Source organism: Opisthocomus hoazin, chromosome Z (assembly GCF_030867145.1).
Source record: "Opisthocomus hoazin isolate bOpiHoa1 chromosome Z, bOpiHoa1.hap1, whole genome shotgun sequence".
Lineage (NCBI taxonomy): Eukaryota > Metazoa > Chordata > Aves > Opisthocomiformes > Opisthocomidae > Opisthocomus > Opisthocomus hoazin.
This window is the reverse complement of record NC_134454.1, coordinates 34,716,106-34,742,206: the sequence shown is the minus strand read 5'-3', so window position 1 is coordinate 34,742,206 and position 26,101 is coordinate 34,716,106.

The following is a 26,101-nucleotide window of genomic DNA, read 5'->3' as shown; positions in this document are numbered from 1 at the left end:
GAAAGGATTGAGAGCAACCCTGCCGAGAAGGACTTGGGGATATTGGTGGATGAAAAGCTGGACATGACCCAGCAATGTGTGCTCGCAGACCAGAAGACCAACCTTCTGCTGGGTTGAATCACAGAAGCATGGCCAGCAGGTCGAGGGAGGTCATTCTGCCCTCTACTCTACTGAGAGCCCACCTGGAGTACTGCATCCAGCTCTGGAGCCCACAGTACAAGAAGGACATGGACCTGTTGGAGCGGGGTCAGAGGAGGGCCACAAAGATGATCCGAGGGCTGGAGTACCCCTCCTATGAGGAATGACTGAGAGAGTTGGGGCTGTTCAGCCTGGTAAAAAGAAGGTTGCAGGGAGATCTTATAGCAGCCTTCCAGTATCCGAAGGGGGCCTATAGCAAAGATGGGGAAAATATATTTTCAACAAGGCTTGTTGCGATAGGACAAGGAGCAATGGGTTTAAACTAAGAGAGGGTAGATTTAGACTGGATATGAGGAAGAAATTTTTTACCAGGAGGGTGTTGAAATACTGGAACAGATTGCCCAGAGAAGTAGTGGAGGCCCCATCCCTAGAAACATTCAAGGTCAGGTTGGATGGCGCTCTGAGCAACCTGACCTAGTTGAAGACATCCCTGCTCACTGCTGGGGTGTTGAGCTAGATGACCTCTAAAGGTCCCTTCCAACCCAAACCATTCTATGATTCTATGATTCTATGATTCTATGAAATAAACATTTGTCAATTAATAAACTTCAAATTCAATTCACTGACCTAAAGCTATGGTACACTTTCCGATATAAATAACTCCTAGACTAAATCCTTGCTGCATTATATTTGTTCACCTTAGTAAAATAAGTTGAAACCTTACCAATATATTATGCTGAATGAAGCCCACTTAAAAATTTATTACTAATCATCAGATCATGAGTTTCATTTAGCTTTACCTTTCATTAATCCTGTAGATATACACATGTATACAGACATATACAGAGTTTTGGCCTCCTGAAACTATGAATATTTTCTAAATGTATAACAGTTTTGAAATAAAATCAGTTTCGTCGTTAGGATGACACTGGTTTCTACTGTGCAAATGGACTTAACAAGCTAAACAGAACTGTGTTAAGAATGAGAGCAAATCTTCTGCACCTCTGTACAAACCATTCCTGTTGATCTATCCACATCATACAAGTACATTTAAATTCCAACAATTTAATTTTTTTGGAACAAAATTTAGAGTTAAAATTACAGGTAAATTGTAGCTACAAAATTTAAATAACACCTTTCAATGAATACTTAGTGAGAGAAAATGCAAATATAGAAAACCTTTTTTAATGGTACTTGTAGGAATGTATCTTATCACACCTTGGGCTGAAGATATGAATACAGAGAGGGCACTGTATTGGCTTAAATAATCTTGCACTTTCTATAACAAGAGAAAACCCCAGTGCAAATACACCCAAGTTACCTTTAAGCCTACCTGCCAAGTTATAAAACAACCATGCTAACTGCAACAACAGGGAACTCGGTGAGGATGGATTTACCATCTTAAAAAGCAGAATTATCTTGTGCTGAGTTCAGTGTACCCTCAAGAAGCCTGGCTCATTTTGGTAATTTAGTTAAGGCAAAAAGCTAAAGCTGAACAGGGAGGGATGCAGGGAGCTGTGATCAGTGACTGTGAAACACATTTCCACTCCTGTACCTGAATGTGTCCCTGCACTGAGCACTTCTGGTTAGCATCCCCTGGCCTCCAAACCAACAAATTCCCTGACTATACATCAACCTGCTGTTTCTCTTTTCTGTAACCACTTAGATCCGTGTCCCATTTCCTTCCATTTTACCTGAGAATATATTTCCATCCTTGATACTCCTTGGTCCCAGGGTGGATCAGCAAGTACCACCCTGTAAAACTGTGGCTGGGCTTTAGGAGAGAGAGGGCAACTGCAGCTCTAAATCTCTTTTCCGGAAGGGAGGCAAAGCAGGCAGAGAGGCAGCCAGTGGCGGGATGTGGATTCCTCTGTCTGGGCTGAGATTTGGGAGAACACGAAAGCTGGAGTTCCTGACATCATTCTGAGTCTGGCCTCACACCTGGATGATATCTCATGGGTAGCACTCCCACACCCAGACTCCTGAGAACCGGCAGCACGACAGCCTTGACATGAAAAAAGGCATGTGTCAGAGCTGCCAGTATTTATGGGCACTGTGCCTAGCATTCAGGAAGAGAAAATACTGAGAAGTACTGGGGAAGTGCTTCTTCATGTTTCCTATCTCAGTATCCTAGCAGAACTTGTCTTTTTAGACCTTGTACCATGCTAATACAGAGTTACGTGGTCCAGTGCAACAGCATGTAGTTTCCACACATCACAGTGACGGAGATATTTGTCCTACTTCGGTATCCCCAGCATGGCTGTGCAACCACCATCTAAGTTTTCACTGAGAGACAACAAATAATAGAAACTGATGTGCCCGTGAGCTAGTGTTGTTTTGGATGCAAGTGAGGTTTAATTGTTTTACCAGCTTCTTAGTTGCTATAAACTGGTATCAGCTTCAGTGTTCACACTGGCTGTGGGTCCAGCCCTTAAAGATGAATGTAAGTGCCAAAAGTGGCAGTGTGACACTTGGAGCATACTGTTCATCTACACAGCAATACTTCACAGCAATGCATCACCGGTGATCATAAGAGCGCTCTGCTTCATCAGCCTGCATGATAAGAAACACAGCATAGCACTAGTTCGTTGTCTATACATCTGCCTTATCTTTTCTCCCATTTAAAAAAAAAAAAGCATACCAATTATAATAAATTGGGGTGATAGTAGTCAGATATGGACACTTGCATATTAGGAATGGAACTGAAATCACATCTTTCTGCTGTGGAACAGACAACATCTACCATCCTTGTCTCACTGTGGATTTAAACCAATGATTTTGAGATTAAATGGTTCGGATGTCCTTAGCAATTCCCTAAGCTGAGCAGAAGGAGTCATTATTAATCCACCAAGTTCCAAAAGATATTCTACTGAAAGACACCAGAGCATCCATCCGTATCTTCCCACCAAAGGAAATGCCATGACTTGTTACCTGATTGAAAACAAACAAAAAGACAGCCCACTGTGAGCATAAAAGCAAAAGTCAGTAACTTTCTTGTATTTTCTTACTGGTTACATATTGCACTTTATTCAATGAAACTAAAATATAGCTTTTGTTTCTAACAATATAAAATAATAGAGATATTACAATCTTCATTCAGTTCTTATTTTATGTCTGTATTTATGCAAAAAATGTATTTAGTTCTGGATTGTGTATGTTAGTCTTTAAAGTTGTAACTTTAATCAAAACATGCCTATGTAACATCAGTTCTTCTGTTGTGTGCCCTGTAGAAAGTGTTCCTGTCAATATCTGAAGTTCAGTGAGACTGAATAAGAAAAAAACAAACAAACAAACAAACAAAAACCCATGTCATTCTAAGCAGATGGTTGTCACAGACTGCATATCACATCTAAGAGTTAGCATACAAGTTTGTGCAGCTTGATATACTACTGATTCCTGCAGGTAAATGCTGAATGAAATAAGCCTTGGGTAACACTTCTGCAAAATAATTCATTTTTATTATTTCCCTGTTTCTCAAAGTCTTTAACATTTCCAGGCACATGAAAAATAGACTACCCATGCCCACTGGCACATATAGAGTCTCTGCAATCTGTGGGTCTTGCAGCAAGTTCCTTGTGTTTCTATTTTACTAAGTGTGAAGAACACGCAGCCTTTGCCCCACAGCACGACTATTGCCAGCATTCTTTCAGGCTTAACAATAGAAATCACCATGTTGAAAATAAAGATATGAAGAAATGCTAGAAACACCAAAAGACTTTCTGAAATGTAGCCTAAATAGAAGCCACTGTCACTTTGCTTTCCCATTTGCTGTCCGAACACCAGGATTACTGTAGAAAGTTCCATGAATGTAGCAGAAGTCACACACGTGGCTATGCACAGAAGCAGTCTGTGTCTTCCAAACAGATGCATCATTTAGTTACTTTGAGAGGATTTAGGTAATGCTTTAACTCACAGCGAGGCACATGAACTTTGATGAAAAGCCATGTAGTATCCACATGCTGTTTACAAGCTTTAGTCCAAATGTCACTGTCTAGTTTTCTTCAAATTGCTGGTGAAGAATTACTGGACCTCTTAAAGCTTGTAACTTGCATATACCCCGGTGTGCTAAGCACTGTACCTACACAGTTAAAAGAAATGTTCATCACCCTGGATTGGGGAACCATCATAGCTGCCAGCAACTGCACATGGCTAAGCGATAAATGAGTCATACACTCATGCAAGTGTCCCATCGATAGCAATCACTATTGATATCCATCTAAGAATAATCATGCATATTTTGATTCTGATCAAATCAGCTACCCCTGATGTAAGGAAATTAAACACATTCTGTAGGTTCACAAAGATAAACTGTTAATGACTTAAGAAGAACGAAAGAATTTTTTTTGGTCTACATGTCTCCCGTTTAAAACAAAAAAAAGAGGAGGGCAGGAGCTGGCTAGCATAAGGTTTGAGATGTGTGTTTTGTTTAATTGAGATGTTACTAGGGGGAAAGGTAGTTGAATGGAGTTTTATGGACAGCCTTATTCTTCAAAATAACATGACAATTCATTCTGGATTTTGTCCCACTGATGTATAGAAGAACCCAGCAAACAGCAGTATGTACAGCTGTGCTTTGTAGAAATCACTGTATACAAGATTTCTCCTGAAAGGATCATGTAAAATAGCCATAATTACATTTTTTTTTCTGTCCAACATATTAAATGTCAGCTGATTGACTGCGTCTGAGTTCACATTTGTTGATTTTTCTCAAAAAGGACTACCTTTTCTTTGACAATTACAAGGTATGGAGATGGTCTAGAATATCATCCAGTTTAACAGACATGGGCTGTTTAAAACTTAACCTGCTCAGAAAAGTATTTCTTGTCCCAAAGAATAGGAACTACTAAACCCTGAGCAAAACACAACATAGCTGTGACTACACTAATATGCAATACTAGTTTTCCTGGTGACCTAAAACTTTCCAAGCCACATCTGTCTTACACAGATCCTGTTCCTTTCCCAGTGAGATGCCCAGTGCCCAGAGCTAGGGCTGCCCCAGCTGCCCACCAGCCTTCCCTTCTCCTCAGCTCAGCGTGTTGGGACAGCTGAGATAACCCCCAGGAGCCCACAGCCTCCACCATGTCCTGAGTATCTGAAGGCAGAACTTACAAGCAAAATCTGAGACAAAAAAATGTATTGAGGACTTTGGCTTTGTTACATCCTTCATCACGAAGCTGCCTGCTGAGTAGCAGACCCATGTTAGCCTTAGCGTTTCAGCTGGGAAGAAGCCTCTTTTCTCATCCTTCACATCCCTCAGTGGCTTCTAGTCTGGCTGATAACTGGTTTGTTTCACCTCTTCATGTTCAGGCAATATTGTTATGTTCCTCCCATGCAGTCCAGCTTCATTTCTACTTCTGAATGCTTCCTGTTCGCCTCTGAGCTCAGTCAGGAGCTTCCTGTTCCTCTGTTCTGGCTCTTTGTCAGTTGGAATAGACTGCTCCTGTCATTTGATGAGTTGTCCTTAGAGTTTACCAGCTCTCCTGTTCACCTTTACGCTCCAGCACGGTTTCCTGGGGCATACTGTCAAGAGACTCCTGGACCAAACTGAAATCTGCTGTCCTGAAGTCCACAACTGTGACTCTGCAAAGCTGATGAAGCATCTAGAAAGCAGGTCTTATGAGGAGTGGTTGAGGGAACTGGGGTTGTTTAGTCTGGAGAAAAGGAAGCTCAGGGAAGACCTTATTTCCCTCTACAACTACCTGAAAGGAGGTTGTAGCAAGGGGAGTGTCAGTCTCTTTTCCCAGGTAACAAATGATAGGACAAGAGGAAAAAGCCTCAAGTTGCTCCAGGGGAGGTTTTTATTGGATTTTAGGAAAAATTTCTTCACTGAATGGGTAATCAAACACTGGAACAGGCTCCCCAGGGAAGTGGCTGAGTCACCACTCATGTAGGTATTTAAAAGACAAGTAGATGTGGAGCTTAGGGACAAGTTTTAGTGGGACCTGGCGGTGTTAGGTTAACAGTTGGGCCCAATGGTCTTAAAGGTTTTTTCCAACCTAAATGATTCTATAATTCTATGACTCTTTCTTCTGGGCTTTTCTCAGGATCTTAACTCCACAGTTTCACAGCCACTGCAGTCAAGACTGCTCTTGGCCATCACATACTCTGCCACTTCTTCCTTTCTTGTGACAAATAAGGTCAGTGCACAGTCTCCTCTGGTGTGCTCATCAATTGTCTGTGTTGAGAATTTGTCATCAATGCACTCCAGAAGTTTCTCAGATCACTTACAACCAAGCCTATCACCTGTCCACAAGATATCAGACGCATACTTACAACAGTTTTTCTCATAGAGTGAGTCATCAAGGTTTTGTATCTTATTCAAAACAGTTTCTGAAAATTAAAAATTTTAATTTTTGATAATGCTAAATAAAATAAATCATTAATATTAATAAAATGTAAGAAAGAGCTGCTTCAGAATAAAATACATGTGCTGTAAATATTCTGATTTGGTAGTAGTCTTGTAGTTCAGTGGGTTTACTGTTACCATATCTCTCATTCCCTCTGCAAGCTAAGATCATGTAGCCCACTGCATTTCCTGCTGCATGTGTAGTTCTCAAGTCTGATAGCTGGATAAGGCTGTTTAGCATCTTGAGCTATCTATGAGCTCTTCTACATCGCTCATACCTTTTCTAAAGCACATCACCGGAAGATGTTCAGAATGATTCAGAGTAGTCTGCTGAACAAACCCTTGAAGATTTTCTTAACAGTTCAGTGGTAAAATTTCTCATGGGGATGAATGAATCAGTTTTTATTCAGCTCTAATTCAAACCTGCAAGTGCAAAGGGTGCTGTCATTTTCAGTGTCATTGCACCAGTCAGACAAGTTCATCCTGAGTACTTCTAAATAAGGCATGTTCTTAAAAGCAAACACATACATTTATACATGTAATACCATCATAAAGTGTACTTAGTAACTCCAATGGCTAGGGTGATTGCTCAGATGGAACATTTCTGCTGCATGCATCACACCCTGTATCTGTCAGACATGTAGAATTCGGATACTCTCATACTTTAGAAATACAATTAGTAAACAATAATTACATACAAATAAGTAGTGACCAAGACAACAAACAACTAAGAAGTGCTCTAATGATAGACAGACTTCCTATTATTCATCCATGTAATTCAACCAAGTTCTACAAAGCTCGTAATACTATTATTCGAACTCTAAATTCCTCGTCTTCTTCTAGCAGCAGAAAGCAGTGTGGTTTGGCAGTTATGCATATAAATCAAAAGTTGAGCTGTTTGTGACTGTGCTTTCAAATAAAGAGTTTAGCGTGAGTTTCTGCTGCAAAGACTAAACTGTCAAGCACTCTGAGAGGTCTGGGTTGCGTAACACCCAGGCTCAAGTGCAGCATTGTCAAATATCTCTTGATAATCTCAAATGGCTGAAGATAGAATAAAATTGATCAAAACACCTCCATCTCAGACTACTCTTGACTTCTTCAGCCTGCCTTAGATACTTCAGGTGGTTTATTTTTTCAAAACACATCCCATTGCTTATCAAGAATCTCCTGGCCTGGTTAAATGTTTGTATCACACAAATGTCTCATCCAAGGTCGGTTTTCTATTGCACTAGTCATTGGACAGAAAAAGAGAAAAGAGAGTAAGTTGCCACTGAAGTTTTGGATACCACAGTGCAATTCTCTTCAGAGAAAAGAATCTTGCATACTATAGGTTGTCAGCCCCTTTGCAACAAGAAAATAATGGGTACAAAATATCTGATGCACTGGATAACCTAAAAAAAGTGAGTTACATTCAGCAACTGAAGCAGAAATGACTCCAAAATTACTGCTTACTACTGAAACCCATATTGTGTTATGAAAGACTGGGATTTTTTCCATAGTAAAATGCAAAAGGAAAAAAAAATGTTAAAAAATCTGCGAAGAGTGATGACATATGTTTCTTAATAGAAGGAAAGAGAAAGAAGGAGGATTGCACTGATGATATGCCCTGCAGTGCTCTGTGTATGATACAGTCTTTACAGCAAGACACAGCCTGTTTGCATTGGCTGAGACAATGTTTTTACTCATACATTTACACCAGCCTTGTTCACAGTGCACATGATTTGGTACAGCTCCTGCCAAGAATTTTATTGGACTTCTGCTGACTGTGCAGCCACAGAATGCTGCTGCTGCGTTGACTGTGCATTTCTGTGATGCCAGCTCTGGGAAGCAAAAGGAGATAAGGGTGTGCAGCACCTTGCTACCTTTACAGACCCATTGAGGTCAAGAGGATCTTTCCCACTGGTCTCTGTGAGGCTTGAATCAGGAATTCCGTTTCTGGTAGGAAGCTTTCACTCCATCTAACCCTCCTCTAAAAATGATATGACTTAACTTTCAAACATATTGAGCATAAAACAACAAACTACATGGCAAGTCCACACTTTTTGGTGAAGTACTTTAGAAAAGTTCTGCCCATGGCTTCACTAAGGTTGTACTGGGGGGTGCAAGACCACAATTTAGCTTGATAGATTAGGTTTTCACCTCCATACTTCTCAGAGTGATCCTTCAGTCTCATTAACTACTGTTAAGTGATCAACTCTGAGAGCAATATGCACTTTATCTGCCCAGCTATAACAAAGCCACTTGATTAAATGTAGGGGGTTTTGGCTTTTGTTCACAGACATAAAGCCATCCTGTCAAGTTTTGAGGTAACGGTCAGACAAACTGATCAGATTCTGTAAAGGTTGCTCTGAGAACAAATCACTATCTCTTCGCTGTCTCAGAACTGTTTTTCTCCTGCCATTCTAATCTGATTATTTCTTTCAATGTTATATTTCAGCTGATGTGTTCTGTTATTTAGTCATCTCAGATCCTCTTTTCCCTTTGTTCCACCTGTTCTGCATTTTCCTGTAACTTTGATAAACTTCCTACATTTGATCTGCAACCATTTAAAAACTGTGTTTATCATAAATATGATAGGGAAACAGATGAGTTTTATGCTTATACGGCAGAAATAATTCTCATGTCCTGTACCAAATTCATGTACCTCTTCAAATTATAAATACAATTCAACAAATGACAAATACATTGTCAGGTGTTTCGGAAAGGATTACTGTATACTGTCTACCATTTTATTTATATCACTACACAGCAAAAGGCATCTGTAACACTTCAATCTAGAAATTATTAGTAAGATGAGGATCTAAATATTTTGCCATTTATATTACTTCACTTCTCTCCCTTGGTTTTCTGAATACTGTTGATACACACTGGCTGAAGTTTCTTTCTCCCCATCATAGTCAAAACACTCCCTAACCTCACAAAGTAAGACTATATGAAATGTCTGCCAAATGTCAAAAAATCAAGCATGGAAATATAACAAATAATATTGAATATGCACATGAGACTGAGAGACAATTTTGCAGAAGACTCTTGAATATTTTATTATATAAAGCAAAAAGAACCTAACAGAATGCAAAAATGAAAAAAGATACTCCCACAAAACATATTTTTACAGCTATAAATGTATTTCTTAAGAAGTTCTCCAACAGAAAATTATATTCAATTTAAAACAAAATGTTTAAAATTAAAATATAATTTTAATTATTTTTTAGTTGAAATGTTTCTGCAAGAGAGTGAGAAAGAGTCTAGAGCTTTCAGCAGCTAATATTTAAGATTATACCTAAAACGCAAGCAGTTTAGGATTCAGCACTTTCTCTGCTGCATTCAGAGTTTGCTTTGCACTGAGCTCATGTGGCTTTCTTAACCATCTTTGTGCATGTGCTTTCTGGTTTATTCCAGTTGTCATCACATCATTTTTCAAAACATAGAAGATGTTGCCTTTTTGTAACCCATAATGAAAACTAGCTTTGAAATCTCAAAATTCCTGATAAAATATTGTTCCTTTCAGCAGCTTTACATGGTTTAACAGCTGAAGCAAACAAAGATTTTGGATAAACCTAATAGAAAACTAAGTAGGATATTGTGAAGTGTTGGTGCAACATAGTAATTCTAGCTAAGTAGCTAACAAAAATGCATTGGGAGAAGTCAAAAGGAAATGGTGTGCTATGTATGGTAAAACTCCTCACCCTTAGCTAATGCAATATTAGCCCCAACATGTTTTGTGGGGCTTTTTTTGTTGGTTTTTTTTTTTAATTAGACGGTGCTTCATCGAGCTCAACAGAATAATTTGGCCCATCTGTAATACCAAAGTGGTGCAAGGCTTCAGTTAGGACCCATCTTTCTACATTAACATCTGAAAAGAATGTTCCAACAAATTTCTCTTCCAATGCAATTGCTATTAAAGTGGCTTTAGATGGAGTAAAGTAGTTTATAATTATGATCCTCCAGAACTGGGGACCTGAAGTTTTATAAATAGAATGAAATCACTCCTGCAAGTATTATGAGAGATAGTTAAGAAAGAGAGGGAGAAAAGTCCTGGGGATAAAAAGAGCTATGGTTCAGAACTCTAATCAAAACATTTCAGCGTGTGTTGTGCGCCTCTGCACACAGGCACAAAATTTCCAAAAACTCTATTGGTCCACTAATCAGAGAAGCACATGAGTCAGGCACAAATAAAAGAAGTTAAATGCAGTGTTTGTCTTAAGGTTTTCTTCAACCTTCTCTACCTTGCAGTTTGTTTCCTAGACTCACACACAACACGAGCAGCGGATGAAGCTCTGCAGTGTCAAACGGTACAAAACAGGGCTTCTCATACTCTAAACCTGAGAAAGCTGGACTGATTGAATAAACTGTTTATACACAGGCTTAATGCAACTGCTAGAGATGGCTGTGGTTTAGTCAAGCATAGTTCCGAAACATATCAACTATATTCTGCTCTGCACACTTCCGTACTCTTCCCCTAATGCAATCCTTCTCATACTGTACCCGTGCTCCCCTTGTGCATACACACAATAAACGCAAATAACACAGATTGAGTATTTGCTAATAATCATGGGAGAAAACATGCACAAGAAAATAAATATTAGGAAATTCAGAGCAGATCTTGTTTATTTTTGTGCTTTTGTTTTTTTAAAAAGTATTTTCAAACTGGTTCAAACAATGATCTAAACATGAAAGATGTCGCAATTTGAATTATGGAATATTTCCAAACACTAATTGTATTTCTCTTGTTGTTTTTGCCATAGCATAGTTTCCATGATTACCTTGACCTGTTTTAATAGCTGGGTAATCTTACAAAAGTCAGCTGCTATGCATATTAACATTTTTATTTGTATTAATTCTGTTCTATTTTAGTGAAGGCATCCAGTTTTTAACAAGGATGATAGAAGTACTGCTTGGTCATAAGTTACCATTAGAAAATCCACCACTTGTCTTTACAGTATCTGGAATAAACAGTTAGCTAGGCAAGAATCTTATCTTTGGAGAATTCCTCTTAGTGTCCACATAGCACCAATGAAATCTAACATAGATGGATAGATGCTAATCTTTAGCCACCATTTAAAATTAAATTAAGAGGAACTTAATCCACAAATTCTGGATTTATTGAAGGAAATTAAAGACACTGAGCACCTTGCAGAAGGGACTTCGGCACTTGTGTGCCTTTAAAATTCTGCTGTTATCCTTGTCACAGAGGGTCTAACATATAAGAAAATTGTCCCGATTCTGATTCTCAGGCAGAGTTCACACAGCTACAGTGCAAGTACAGTTTTCTTCACTATTTGTTCTCAAATTATATCATAAATCTTAAATAGCAGTAGACTGATGCTCGTCAGTCCTTGTTTCCTCTAAAGATACAAGTGTCAGCTCACAGCAGCTGTGTGCACCTGTGTGCAGAAGGTACAGAAAAGAGTAAGGCACGGAACAGGTGATACCAAAGAGTTCGCAAACCATGTGTGCAGGATACAGATTTGTAAAACGGACCCTTTTTTCAGTGTGCACTGCAGTCTATGAACTGATTTACCCAAGTTGTTGATATGTCTATAGTACTTCGTGTACAACTCTTTTCAAAATCCTAGTATTTAAAAACCTACAAATAAGCAAGCTGCTAGAAAATGCCTCTGTCAGAGAAGGAGCTAGTTTTCTGAACCGACCAGAGTGAGTACAGAATATTATTCTAATAAAGTTTCCTATATGGACACAGAAAATGAACATTGTATTTCCTGGATAATTCTTTTTCATCCATATAAGGCACTCATATGGCTGAAGAAGAATGTATTTTATTTAGGCTTTTAAAAAGGTATGTCACAAAGTTCTTTTCTCCAGAAACTGCCTCTGTATAAGTGGTGTGTAAAGCCTTCCCTTTTTTCTGAAGTTCTCTAGGTCTTCAAAATGAAAGACACTGCCATATGTGCCTACATATTTGTTGAGGGCACTTGATAAGAACATCTGTAATGCCATAAACTTTCAATTTCTTAGAATTTTTACTAGCTTTCTAGCCCTCTGTGTAATACCCTATTGTCCCCTGAGTTTCCCAGTGGCTATAATGTGTTTGAGGCATAGTCAACTCACAAATGAGGTTCTGCAGAGAACCAGAAGTCATACTGCAAAGGTGCTTTAGAAAAGCTTTCTTTCGTGGTCTCAGCTAGTGATAACGCTGGCAGATGCAAGACACTGCTTAGATGATGGCTTTATTAACAGCCTGAGGGATTAGGAGATTTTTCAGACAGATACCACCGGAGGCTGCAAGAAGTCTCCGAGTCCTCAACTCCTCCCACACTGAGGACTCCTGCGACGCTTTTTCTCAAGGTTCTTCCATACCATAGCACAGCTAGTGAAAAACCCCTCATGAAGGCCGCATGCAATATTTTATGACTTTTAATTCTGTCTAAAGGTTAACTAGTCTTAGGTCGCTGGAAAACACCCTTCTCTTACCAGTCCCAAGCCCTTTTGTTCAAACAAGAGTACTTTTTACATTAAGGTTTGTCAGAAAGCATATGAACCGGTTTTCTTTTGCTTTAATAAAGAGAACTCTGAATAGGCTTTAAAAAAGTCTGATTTAACATCAGTAAAAGCAACACTATCAAAATGAAATCATAGGCTTATTGCATTATTGCATGACTTCTGTATGCCGTAATACCTACAGTTATCTAGGCAAGAATCTTATACTTGGAGAATTCCTCTTAGTGTCCACATAGCACCAATGAAGTCTAACATAGATGGATAGATGCTAATCTTTAGCCACCACTTAACGTTAAATTAAAAGGAACTTAACTGATAGCTATTTAGTTCATATGCTTAATTCCTGAAGACCTGTTTTGTGAACAGTGAAACCCACAAAACAGAGTCACACAAATTCATTTACATGAAAATCTGAACTTTGTCCTGGCTCTTCCAAATACAGGACAGAAAAAGCAGAATATTGGCAATGTTGGTAATGTCACTTAATTTGTTTTGATTTTTGGAGCCGTGGATAATACGAATGACTTGAGCATACTGCTTCATATCCTGAAAGAGTACATATTGAAGATCCCACCATAGACCTGGAGAATAATTCCTTCCAGACACTGATCAGTTAGCTTCTAGGTACTGTAGTGAATGTGATGCAGAAGAGGATAATGTCTGCTGTTCTGAACAAAAGATCTATACTGGCAATCCACAATACAGATGAATGCATATAGCAAAAATGGCCTAATCATGTAATATTCAAGATTTTTACCTCTTGTGACACAAAATCTAAATCAGACAGTGATGAATTGAAAGAGATAGCTTGCTTACTCTACCATTTGCAGAATAATTTTTCATTTTTTTATTTACCAACGAGATATCAAATCAATAGCAAAAAAAATCAGAATTCATTTTTAATATCTATTTGCATTGATCCTACCTGTTAGGTAAGAATTTTTTTTTCATTGAAGGACTAATTTGACTTTTGTTCTTAGATGATCTGCCCATGTTTAAATTTAGTGACTCCCCAGATTAATTTAGGTGTCAGATCATGCCATGATCTATAATCCATGCAACAACACTGTGTAAGCTAGGGCTGCTTGCAAGATAGAAATGCTAGGATTTTATCCTATAAATTGCTTTATGTAATGTTCAGCTAGAAGGCGGTGCTACAAGTATTTCTGTTATTGCACCTTATTCTAAAAATGTTGAAAATGACAATGTACTGTCAAATACAAGACAGTATGACTAAATATAAGTAAGACTTGCTCTATGTACATTTAAAGCCAAATAAGAGAATCCTTTTCCACCATGGACAAAGCTCATTCCTGATTTTCCATCTGCTCCACTTTTCTTGTGTACTCGTAATAATCAGTGATCAGGGTGAGTAAACAGTGAATAATGGGCCCTTTAAATCTAATCTCCCCAGCTGAAGTGATGACAGAAGGGGCGATGGGATGCACACACTATGCATGGACCAAGACCCAGCTTTCTTTAATAGATTTACACCAGGGACAAATAACTGATCTGCTGTAACTAAAAATACTTCAAGATCAAAATGTGCAAATGACAGTGCAGAAATTTAGTGTACACACACACAGAGGATGAAAAATAATTATTTACATGTTTAGTAAATTAATTGCAAACACTAAATAGTCTGTGTGAATTCATCTCTCAACTACCAAGTGCTATTAGCAAAAAAGCAGAGAAGTAAATGTCCGTGAAGAGGAGAACAAGAGAGAGAAGAGAGGATGGGTTTAAAAATTAGCCCTCTGGAATATCTATATGAAATGACTCTATGTACAGAAGCATCTTTAAATCTTCTTTCTTCAAGTGTAAAAGTCTCAACTGTATTCTTGCAAAGCAAAAGTAGCTCTTGAATTAACAAATGTGGCATTTCACAACAAAATCAGGAAAGCAAAGATCTCGTCATTGCAATGCATATTTTGAAGTTAATTTGTTTCTCTGTATTCTGTAAAAAGCTCTCCAAATACTTTAGCATCTAAAAGAAAAAAATAACTTTTATGTTTGGCAGGAAACAAGGAGATCCTAATTCATAATTGTAATGGAATTTAGAAGTTTTTTTCATGACATGTTTCTTCCTTACATAACGTAGCACAAATTTTGACTCACCAACAGAGGAAAAGTCTTTCTTTCCTTGTAATTAAAAAAATAATGCAGAAACTGAGTCCATATTTTTAAATTAACCAGAAGGCCATATGATCAATCCCAGGACATTTCAGACCATCAGGGACCAGGAGAGGTCTCCAGTCTGGCCTCCTGTCCAGACCAGGTTGCTCAGGACTTTATCCTGTGGAGTCTGGAAACCCTCCAAGGAGGGAGATGGCACCAGCTCCACAGGCACCGGCCCTACTGACCCACCACTCTCAGGGTGGAAAAGCTTTCCTTTATCTTCAGCCTCTCTGGCCCTGCTCAGCTGGCTGCTGAACAGGATCCAGGACCTTCTCCCCAGACTTGCCTCCAGCCCTACCAGTATCACTATTGGGGCTTTGCCTGCCCAGGACAGGGCTTCACAGTGCTGCTGCCCCAAGTGCATGGGGGTCATGCCAGCCCCTTCCTCCTGCTGATCCCAGTCTCAGTGAATGACAAGCCCAATTCTCACACATATTGGCCAAGTGCAAGGATTCAATATTTTTTTCTGACTGGTTTAATGAGCTGTGAATGTTGCCCCAATTATTTAGCAATTTTTCATTGTCTGTAGTACATAAAATAAACTGAGATGAATTATGTGCATATGAGCATCAGAATAATTTAATTCTCACAAATAAAGGGTATTTGGCTATCTGCCCTGTCAGCTAGTGAGCTTGACTGCCTTTCCCAGAAGTAAAACCTCTTATAAACATGATGTTGGCAATGCCAACAGCCTGGCAGTGTGATGTTCCTTCTAGGAGAGACACACCTGCAAGACTGAGCTGTGCTGACACAGGTGTACATGAAGTTATACATCTGGTTATACTATTTATTTAAGTAGCTGATAGTTCCAGTGGGGACCGCAAACATTCGGAAAATTTCCAGGCCCCCTGTGAAGTATTTTATCTGCTGAAAATTCCTCCAGAGCAGAGTATCACAGCAGTTCTCAAGAGCTAAGCAGAAAATCCAGAGAGAAAATGGAAGCACAGAGAGAAAGGAAGTTGAAGGGTGTGGAGGTGGGGGGAAGAACAACCTGGTCTTTTGCATCTTTTTTTAATTATTACTAATAAATGAACAGAATGGCAATATTACAAATGCAGATGGCAGTTATTTTCCATGTACATAACAGTTAATATTAGTAGCACTAGATCTCAGCTGTAGTCACTACTTTTTTGTAACTCCAAAGGAAAAGTAAGCCTTGAAATCTCCTGAGAGTCTCGTTAAGCAAGCTTTATTGAGGAACTGTAAAACAATTTGCATTACTTAATCTTCTGAATCCAGATGAGGTTCTAATCAATTGCAGCCATTAACTGTGGGTACATAATATAACCAGAAGCCTAATGCATTCAACTAAAAGTCAGGTGGGTCACTATATCTTTTCTATTGTAGTCAGAAAGTTATAAAAATAGCTAAACAAGTTATATATCACATAATGCAAACAACTCATTGTTTGGGAAAACAAATTATTTTCTCATGTGGTAGCCTGAGACACACAAGGACCTCAGTAAATCCATTCTCAGGGTTAAGGCATGGAGAATTTGACTGTAGTTTAGGCTTCAAGTTTACAAGGAAATCTAAGGGAAATTCAGTGCTAATTCTTCAGCCTGTAGGCAAGTATCCAAAGATCATGTGATGCAGTTGCACTAATAAACTGCACAGTCCTTTTCCTCTTCCTACTCTTTCACTTGGCAATGCATTTTCTTAGCGCAATTTCCAATGAAAATAGGGTATTGAGAAGTGTGAGAAGACCTAATACACTGTACAATTTACTGACATACAGCGTTCCTGAGTGGGGAGTGGCATCACACTGTAGGTGTTCCAGGTAACAAGTACTTAACATTTTGAAAAAATATGCCCATTTAATTAAGTCCCAAGCTGGAAAGACAAATTTTTGTTAAACTAGCTTACACCATCAGGTAAATGGAGACACATAAAATGCAGAAAATTGAATTTTCAAAATAAATATATCTGAAATTTGGCCTAACTCATTAACAAAATAAATAAATAATTTAGAATTCCAAAAAATGAAACTGTTTTACACTCAAAACAGGCAAGACAATACTTTTCCAAAGAATTTCAAACTGTGAATCCAGAGAAATCTCAGCTGACACTCACAAATGACAACCAACACACGGATAAAGAATATTTATATTTTTATGCTTTACAACGAGCTTTTAGAGCAAACGAGGGCAGATATAATACACTGAAGCATTACAAGTAGCAAAATTAGTTTTGTTCATTAGCAGAAAATTGCTATTAAATTTGAAACGGTGGAAATATTTTCATGATAGCTGAATGAGAAATTGAAAAGTAACCAGCTGGTAAACCAGTAAATTGTGATTATATGAGCAGTAATTTTGATCCACAGACACTTTTAATAAATAAACTTTGAAATCAAATTCATGTTTTTTAACTTAAAGTCATGTAGAAGCGTTCTTACTTGTTTTATTTATGCTGTTCAAAGTACAATGAGGTCATGCATTATTAAGACGTTACTCAAATCCTGGTTAAGACAGCACAAATTATAACAAACACAGCAGCATTTTAAGAACTAGAAGCTAAAGAACAGGAAACTATAATTGCACAGTGCAGCAGATGACACATGTCTGAAGAGGTATTGTATTCCATACTGTACAGACATCATCTGTCTGTAGATCCAATCACAGGTTGGAAAAGAACGATCAACCCAACACCACCATGCCTACTAAACCATATCCCAAAGTGCCACTTCTAGAATCTTCTTGAACACACCTAGGGATGAGGACTCAACCACCTCCCTGGGCAGACTATTCCAATGCCTGACAACTCTTTCAGTAAGGAAATTTTTCCTAGTATCCAATTTGAACCTCCCCTGACACAACTTCAGCCCATTGCCTCTCATCATATCACTAGTTACCCATCAGAAAAGACCAACTCCTGCCTCACTACAACCTCCTCTCAGGTAGTTGTAGAGATCAATAAGGTCTCCCACTCAGCCTCCTCTTCTCCGCACTAAACAACCCCAGCTCCCTCAGCCACCCCTAATAAGACTTGTTCTCTAGACACTTCACCAGCCTTACTGCCCTTCTCTGGACACACTCCAGCAGCTCAATGTCCTTCTTGTAGTACCCGAGCTGCAGCCTCACCAGTGCCAACTACAGAGGTACGATCACCTCCCTACTCCTGCTGGCCACACTATTCCTGATACAAGCCAGAATGTTCTTGGCCTTCTTGGCCACCTGGGCATACTGCTGCGTCATGTTCAGATGGCTGTTGACTAGCACCACACGGTCCTTTTTTGCTGGACAGCATTCCAGCCACTCCTCCCAACCCTGCAGCGTTGCGTGGGGTTGTTCTGACCGAAGTACAGGACCCGGCATTTGGTCTTGTTGAACCTAATACAGTTTGCCTCGGCCCATCGATCCACCCTGTCTAGACCATAAAAAGCGGAGGTTCCTACAGAGCATCAATGGTAACTTTCTGATGCAAGTGGTGGAGGAACCAACAAGGAAAGGCACTCTGCTGGACCTTGTATTAACAAACAAGGAGGGACTGGTGGAGCATGTGAAGGTCGGAGGTAGACTCGGCTGCACTGACCATGAAATGGTGGAGTTCAGGATCCTGCATGGAAGAAGCAGGGCGATAAGCAGGATCAAAACCTTGGACCTCAGGAGGGCTGACTTTGGCCTCTTCAAGGAGCTACTGGGAGGAATCCCATGGGCCAGGGCTCTCGAAGGCAGGGGGGTCCACAAGAGCTGGTCGCTCTTTAAACGTCACTTCTTCCATGCTCAGCAGTGGTGAATCCTCCTGAGAAAGAAATGGAGCAAAGGAGGCAGGAGACTTGCATGGTTAAACAAGGAGCATTTAGTGGAGCTCTGGTGGAAGAGAAAGGTCCATGGAATGTGGAAAGAGGGGCAGGCCACTTGGGAAGAATACAGGAATGCAGTTAGAGCATGCAGAGATGCAACAAAGAAGGCCAAGGCTCACCTGGAATTGAAGCTGGCAAGGGATGTCAAAAACAACAAGAAGGGCTTTTTCAACTACATCAGTAGTAAAAGGAAAGCTAGGGACAATGCGGGGCCACTGCTGAATGAGGCAGGTGTCTTGGTGATGGAGGATGCAGAAAAGGCAGAGTTAATGAATGCCTTCCTTCCTTCATTCTTCAGTGCCAAGGCAGGCTGTCAGGGATCCCAGGCCTCGGAGGTAATAGGAGAAGCCCACAGAGAGGATGACTGTCCCTTGGTCGAGGAGGACTGTGTGAGGGATCACTTAAGTGATCTAAATGCCCACAAATCCATGGGCCCCGATGGAATGCACCCACAAGTGCTGAGGGAGCTGGCGAATGTCATTGCTGAGACAATCTCCATCATCTTTGAGAGGTCCTGGAGGACAGGAGAGGTGCCCGAGGACTGGAGAAAGGCCAATGTCACTCCAATCTTCAAAAAGGGCAAGAAGGAGGACCCAGGGAACTACAGGCCAGTCAGCCTCACCTCCATCCCGGGAAAGGTGATGGAGCAGCTTATCCTGGAGGTCATCATGAAGCAAGTGGAGGAAAAGAAGGTTATCAGGAGTAGTCAGCATGGATTCACAAAGGGGAACCATGCTTGACCAATCTGATAGCTTTCTACGATGACATGGCTGGCTGGGTAGATGAAGGGAGAGCGGCAGATGTGGTCTACCTCGACTTCAGGAAGGCTTTCTACACAGGCTCCCATAATATCCTCCTAGGTAAGCTCAGGAAGTACGGGCTGGATGAGTGGTCAGTGAGGTGAATTGGGAACTGTCTGAATGGCAGAACTCAGAGGGTTGTCATCAGCAGCGCTGAGTCTGGTTGGAGGCCGGTAACTAGCGGTGTTCCCCATGGCTCAGTACTGGGCCCAGTCTTGTTTAACTTCTTCATCAATGACCTGGATGAAGATTTAGAATGTACCCTCAGCAAGTTTGCTGATGACACCAAACTGGGAGGTGTGGTGGATAGACCAGCAGGCTGTGCTGCCATTCAGCGTGACCTGGACAGGCTGGAGAGTTGGGCAGAGAGGAACCTGATGAGGTTCAACAAGGGCAAGTGCAGGGTCCTGCACCTGCAGAGGAACAACCCCATGCATCAGTACAAGCTTGGGGTGGACCTGCTGGAGAGCAGCTCTGCGGAGAGGGACCTGGGTGTCCTGGTGGACGACAGGTTAACCATGAGCCAGCAATGTGCCCTGGCTGCCAAGAAAGTTAATGGGATCCTGGAATGCATCAAGAAGAGTGTGACCAGCAGGACGAGGGAGGTTCTCCTTCCCCTCTACCCTGCCCTGGTGAGGCCTCATCTGGAGTACTGTGTCCAGTTCTGGGCTCCCCAGTTCAAGAAAGATGAGGAGCTACTGGGGAGAGTCCAGCGGAGGGCTACGACGATGGTGAGGGGACTGGAGCATCTCTCCTACGAGAAGAGGCTGAGGGAACTGGGCTTGTTCAGCCTGAAGAAGAGAAGGCTGCGAGGGGACCTAATATATGCTTATAAATATCTGAAGGGTGGGTGTCAGGAGGATGGGGCCAGACTCTTTTCAGTGGTGCCCAGCGACAGGACAAGGCGCAATGGGCACAAACTGAAGCACAGGAAGTTCCACCTGAACATGAGGAGGAACTTCTTCCCTCTGAGGGCGACGAAGCACTGGAACAGGCTGCCCAGAGAGGTTGTGGAGTTTCCTTCTCTGGAGATATTCAAAACCCGCCTGGACAAGGTCCTGTGCAACCTGCTGTAGGTGACCCTACTTCGGCAGGAGGGTTGGACTAGATGACCCACAGAGGTCCCTTCCAACCCCTACCATTCTGTGAATCTGTGATTCTGTGATTCTGATCCCTCTGCAGAGCCTTTCTACCCTCAAGCAGATTGACACTCCCTCCCAACTTAGTGTCATCTGCAAACTTACTGAGGGAGCACTCAATACCCTCATCCAGATCATTGATAAAGATGTTAAAAAGACCGGACCCAAAACTGAGACCTGGGGATCACTACTCGTGACTGGCAGCCAGTTGGATTTATCTCCATTCACCACCACTCTCTGGGCTCAGCCATTCAGCCAGTTCTTTATCCAGTAAGAGCGTACATTTTTTACAGGTTCAGGTTTGAAGAACACTAGGAAAAAATAAAGAATGTAAAGGAGAAAAGTTCATTGCCACTGTCTATAATGTATACATGCTATGAATAGTGTTTGATCTACCTGAGGCTTGAACAGGTCTCCTTCATGAATATGCATGCAATTATTTTTAGTGCAAAAGTTGCCACAGTGCACTTGCAACTCTTGTTCATAAATACAACTGATCATCCACTAACTCATCTGATATTTTAAGAATAAGTATTTTTCATTGTTTAATATTTCAGATGAATTTTAAAGCCATGATCAACTTAGACTTCAAAATTTCAAACAAATGAAGAACAGTATGTTCAGCAACGATCAATATGTCTGTTTTCATACAATGCACAGTTCTGCTTTGAAGTTTTCTACAACAGAATGTAAAAGAGATTTAAAAAAAGAAATCAGACTAGGGATTGAGGATTTATGTGGCCAACAACATAAGTAACCAGAACAGAGGTTAATGAAGGAAAAGGTCTTTGTTCTCTCTCATAATAGATTTGGAAGGACCACTGTCAGAGACAGGATACTGTACAACATAATATGGCTCCATACTTGAAACTTTTGATATTCTTTGTATTCTCTTGACTGCCATAAAGGGACAAGTACCCCATCAGCAGGGTGTCATTGTATTACTGCTGGACCATGTGTGCTCCTTGTACAACCTAGCAGTATCTGAAATGCCACGATGCTTGTAGACTTGAGTCCTTTCCAATGACAACAGTGTGCAGAAATCTGTAACCATGTTAAAAGTGTTAGAACAAAAAAGCTCTTCCGGGTGCCTTGTAGAGGCCATAAAGTATCCTGCCTGAAATTACAAAACGAACTTGTAGCCATCAAGCAGTCCCACCTGCCCTGTCCAATGCCTGTTGAAGCACTTGTAAGTTGAGTAGCAAGCCTGGAAGCAGATGAAGTTGATGCTTGTCTTATCAGCCCTTATTTGCATCTCAGTGCACATAATTTGTCACATAGGGAGGCATTTATTTGGAATGGGTAACTCATGACCCCTTTCCACCATCCAGAGTAGATACTGAACCCAGTTTTCCCAATTCTCTGCAGAGTTCCACAACCACAGGCATAGAAAATTATACCCATTTTTCTGTTCTCTTGTTCACCGAAGAATTAGTTTTATATTCCAGTTGGAAAAGGTTCAACGGGTAATATGAAGGTAATATGACCCAAAGACCAATGCAGAAAACTAAGGGCTCCTGAATTTAGAGAGCGGAATTTGAACCCCAAACTTCTGTGTTTCATTAGGCCCTAAGGTATGACCAAGGGAGGAGGATATTTTCCACAAATTTAATATCATCTAATGTAGAAAATTCTTTTCAAATTACGTCTTTCCATTTTAGTTTGCAGCAGATACTTCTTTTAATTTTAATAAAACCATGGACTCTATTACTAACTTATGTTGGTTTTTAACTTTTCTGCTTATTATTCAGTCTTTTTTGAGCGAGAAGTCACCTCCCTTGTTTCCTTTTCCTTAACCTTTATTAAATATTTATTTTTTTGTTCTCCAGATGACAAGAGAATTTCAGTTTGAGTTATGAAGATGCTAGAAATAATCCCGTTTTGTCACTTTATTTATTTATTTAATACAAAACCTGACTTTACATCGTAGAATAACTGGGTTACTTTCTGCTTTCCGTAAAAGTCCAATGAAAGACTAATGCATACAAATCATTTTATTGTTTAAAACTTTTGAATAAAACATACTAACCTTGTCATACTAAGTGACAGAGAGAAGTGTCACCATTGTTTGCCTGGAACAAATAATCCATATACTTCATGTATAATTCATGTGATCTTTAAGAATGTTTAACAATATTGAATTCAGATAAATTTCAATAGTATGGTGCATCAGCCTCCCTTTATCATTTTACACTTGTACTTCACCAGTTTAAGCCTGTATCTATATCACTCTACCTCTATGTTAACCCTGACAAGTTTGGAGGTTGTTCTTATTTTATAGCACACAAACACATAACACTGCCCAAGTTGTATCATTCAGTATCGTCCTTGTGACCTTCTCTCTACCATTCTGAACTTGAGAACTTTCAATAAACCAAGGTTGTACATCCATCACAATGGCATTAGCAGCGGTGACAGGTATCTAGTGGTAGCTTGTCTCAGGGCCGTTGGATTCTGAGGACGGATTGAAACACTGCTTTAGATAAGATTTAAATCCTTCCCAAAATAAGATTCCAATACTTTCCTAAAGCGTCCTGTCTATCAAACTTGAAAAATGATAAATCTGAAAACAAAGGCTCTTAAGTGGCAGGGTGAAGGGAAAATATTTTCCAGTAAAATGCACATGTGCACACACATATACACACTCGAACACACAGAGTCCTGCTGGCACTCCTCAGTCTCAGAAGGGGAAAGATGTGGACTTGGTAGTTTTTACGACATCATTGTTGTGAAAGGCACCAGCCCTGTATTGTCCATTTTCCACCAGCTCAGTACAAACACGTAAGAGGGCTGTAATATTGCAGGATCACAAACATAAGAGCTGTGGCTGGACATTTCTATAATGTAGTGATTTTCTTCCCTTAAGACATAGAGTTTGCTTTCGAGTAAAAAGGCTTTCACAATGCAAATACAAAAGAAAAAGAAATCTGTCTGAAGGTTTTATGTGACAACAACAGACAACCGCAAATGGGTTCTCTTTCTTCTAGTGATTATCAAGTTTTCTTGATGAATACAGAAGATACTCTCAATCCAAAATATGTGCACAGGTATGGAGAGAGGTTGGAAAGTGGGATGGAATCTCTGTTGTGGTAAACAAAGCTTTTCCTAAAATTATTTTTCCCCAAAGTAGCTTTTAAACTTGCCAAAACTTGCTACAACATTGTGTTTCTATTTCCCTGATGAGGAAACCAAAGTAACAAAACATTGTAAGCAAACAAAATAAAGCAATAAAATGCAAATCTGCAAAGAGTCACTGCCTGGTATCTTTACAGGTTTTTATTGCTGTTTCCTGGATGGAGATAAAATAGTCCAACTGAGCAAATACAAAGATTTGTACCTCCAGGTACAGTGCTTTAGACAACAGGGACATGGCATATGAGTGAAGTTCCCAGCTCTTACCACAAAACTCTTCAAAGTAGCAGGAAGTATGTTGAATTGTACTAAAGTGCATTTTGTTTCTGCTTCAAAGAACAAAGAAAGATCATAAAAATATAGAGAATTAATGTTGGTTGCATTTTTTTCCCACAGACACAAAAAGAGTATTGGCTTTGTTCTGGGCAGACTGACTTAGTGTTTGGCACTAATTTCATTCAGAATTAGCCTTTACAGGAAAATCCTAATATCATTTTTGCCATGACGCAAGCATTTCAATTCTCACGGAGTCCACAGCTCAACTTCTGAAACACTTTTCCAAAATATTTTCTACACCAGCACCAGCAGGTGAGCAGTAAGTGGGAGGTTTACAAGTATGACCGAATATGAAGAAGCAGTGACAGTATTTAAGATCATCTTCACAGAAAAAAACCCACTTCTTTATGAATTTGTACCTTACCAAACTAGTTAAGCAAGTCATGTAATCTGTTTAACAGGGTGAGGAAGAAGGAGAGAGAATAGGAAGTATTATTCCCATATGTCTCCTCTTTCTTGCACATTTATTTTCTGTCTTCTGTTCATGAATAAACACACCTGGATTTGAAACACAGCTGTAAGCTGTTCAAAGATTTATTACGCTTCTATTGTGACGTATCCAAGAGTATCAAATAGTAAGGAGGGCAATGTTAACTGGAAATCTGGATCAAAGGCCTCAGAATTATCTGTATTCCTTAACAAAAACTAGATAGAGAAATAATCCAACGTGGCTCCAGCAATCTTAAATATGTGAAGATCAACTAGATACTTCAGCTCGCTATGCTTCTTTCAAAACTTTGTTTTGATTTGGAGCCCAGATACCTGGAGGCTGACAGCAATCTTAACAGTTCTGCATTATGGTGTTGGGATTTGCTGATCTGTGTAATCTCAAAACTAGAAAGTGAAAGAAAGAGAGTATTTCTGAATATAAATTTAGGTGGGACTGCAAGTCTGTTTAGGTCATCTGCAGACGTATAAACAGACATGGGAAATGGCTACTACTCTTTGTACAAAATCTGATATTGAGTGACCTTGGATTTCCACCTCCGCTAGTGTACCTAAGTTTGCTTAATGCATGGTATACAGAACAATTTTATATCATTAAAAATCTTTTTCTGTTGTAAGAGTAGTTACAGGAGTAAATTAACATCTGTACAGGCTTTTAAAATCTTTAGTGAAAGACTCTAAAAACTAAATCAGAACAAAATTTAATTATTTCAGTTGAGATCATCTTACCTGTCCAAAAAAAAGCACAAAAATAATGCAACTCTGGGCTGACTGAACTACTATAACTTGTCATTTAGTAGTCACATCCAAGTTATAAGTTGTAGAAACAGTCAAAAAAAGCAGCAAATGTTGTGACAATAAAAAAATCTAAGATGTTTTTCTACAGTAAAGAACTAAGATACAGACAACTGAATTAGACAATATTATTACTTCTATTTTAACACCTGACTTTCTACATCTTGACTATCTTAAACTACCTAATCTGCTGGACTGTTTTATTTTTGGCAGCAGTAACACACTTTTCCATAGCAGAACAGTAGTAGATAACAAAGGTCAGCTCATTATAAAATGTTAAGACAATTGCCAACATTTCTACTTGGTAAAATGTTTTGAATGGGATAGATTTCCTTTTTAAAGAAGCATATTCTGGTTTTTTGACAGGAGAAATCTCAGACATTCAACTGCTGTATTCATTCTTCATTGGATCTTTCCATTAGCAACTTAGTCAGGGGGGTAAGCATTATGAATAAAAATGTGTTAATAAATTCTGCTTAGAACCTAGGGGTATTATTATTGTCCTGTGTATTTAGAGTGAAATTCT